The 1,681-nt window shown below is 36.7% G+C and overlaps 1 protein-coding gene across 1 annotated transcript in view; it reads right to left on the reverse strand.

The window, feature by feature from the left end:
• The window catches only part of LOC107572615 (zinc finger and BTB domain-containing protein 14-like), a 10,467-nt gene that overhangs the window by 162 nt on the left and 8,624 nt on the right, over positions 1–1,681 (reverse strand). The window lies entirely within an intron of this gene.

Consider the following 1,681-nt stretch of genomic DNA (forward strand, 5'->3'; position numbering starts at 1 on the left):
AATAAAGCAGACTTGACTTGACTTGATGTATATGCTTTATTTTTTACGAATTGAATTAAAGGGTTAATTCACCCAAGAATGAAAATTAGCCCATGTGTTACTCACCCCCGAGGCATCCTAGGTGTATACGACTTCATTCTTTCAGACGAATCCAGTCGGAGTTATATTAAAAATTGTCTTTGATCTTTCAAGCTGTTTAATGGCACTCAGCCGGTGTTGCATGCATCAGTCCAAAAGAAGTTCAATAAAAAGCGCCCATCCATAAAAAAGTGTCTCACACGGCTCCGGGGGGTGAACAAAGGCCTTCTGTAGCGAATCAATGCGTTTTTGTAAGAAAAATATCCATATTCAAAACGTAGTAATCCCTTTAATCACAGTTGTACACGGAAGCAGCTCCGGGAGCATGAGGTATAAAGTCAGCGCTGCGCATGCGCTGCTCAGAAGTGATGCACGCGGAAACACAGCGGAGAGATCAAAACAAAACAACGGTCACTTATTAGAAGTACAAAACGAGGATTTGTAAAGAAGAATGTCGGAGGATTTGGATATAAGCCAAGAGGAGACTGGTGTTCCTTTGCTAAAGTAAGGAACGTTTCCTTCCTTTGCTGCTGTTAACAAACGTTGTTTTCCACGAGACTCACCGGCGCATGCGCAGCGCTGACCTCATACGTCATCCGCCGGAGCTGCTTCTGTGTACAGCTGCTGCCGCAAGTGATTACTACGTTTTGAATATGGATATTTTTCTTACAAAAACGCATAGATTCGCTACAGAAGGCCTTTGTTCACCCCCCGGAGCCGTGTGAGACACTTTTTTATGGATGGGCGCTTTTTATTTAACTTCTTTTGGACTGATGCATGCAACACCCGCTGAGTGCCATGAAACAGCTTGAAAGATCAAAGACAATTTTTAATATAACTGGATTCGTCTGAAGGAAGAAAGTCGTATACACCTAGGATGCCTCGGGGGTGAGTAAAACATGGGCTAATTTTCCTTTTTGGGTGAACTAACCCTTTAAGAATTTTTTAAGAATTAATATATTTTTTTTCCAAGGCATTGTTAGATGCCCTATCATAACTATGCAAAGATTTTTTTTTTTTGCCGTAGAATTTTTATTACAAAGTTGCACTTTTACATTTTATAACATTCACATCCTACACCCAACCCAATGATCCCAAATAAAAACAGAAGGACATATGACAAAGGTTCAATTACGTAACTAATAGGGGCAAATAAATAAATAAAAACAATAAATAATTAAAATATAATAAGCATAATACATAACTATGTAAAGATTTGATTTCAAAATCAGTAGCTATTAAACGATTGCTTGTTATGATTTTATATCGGTATGTAACCTCAGAATGATCTCAGGTGCTAAAGTCTGATTCTGTGTTAAAATTAAATGATTATAATATCTTTATTATGAATGTCTGACAGTTAACCCTGCCTTAAATGTTTCAAAATAATGTTTAAAATAAAACATTCGTTAGAAATTTAGACGGGCAGTCAAAAAGTAGTTACATTAATAAAGTAATTGAAACAGTTACACTGCTATTGCATTTTAAATACTTGTATCTGTAACCTGATACATTTCCAAAGTAACCTTCCCAGCTCTGGAAATATATACCTTTTTCTTTTTTTTGTGGTAAACCCTAAAAATAGTTCAATCCAAAAGAATTG

This window comes from Sinocyclocheilus grahami, unplaced genomic scaffold, assembly GCF_001515645.1.
Source record: "Sinocyclocheilus grahami isolate Dianchi unplaced genomic scaffold, SAMN03320097.WGS_v1.1 scaffold1782.1, whole genome shotgun sequence".
In the NCBI taxonomy this organism is placed as follows: domain Eukaryota; kingdom Metazoa; phylum Chordata; class Actinopteri; order Cypriniformes; family Cyprinidae; genus Sinocyclocheilus; species Sinocyclocheilus grahami.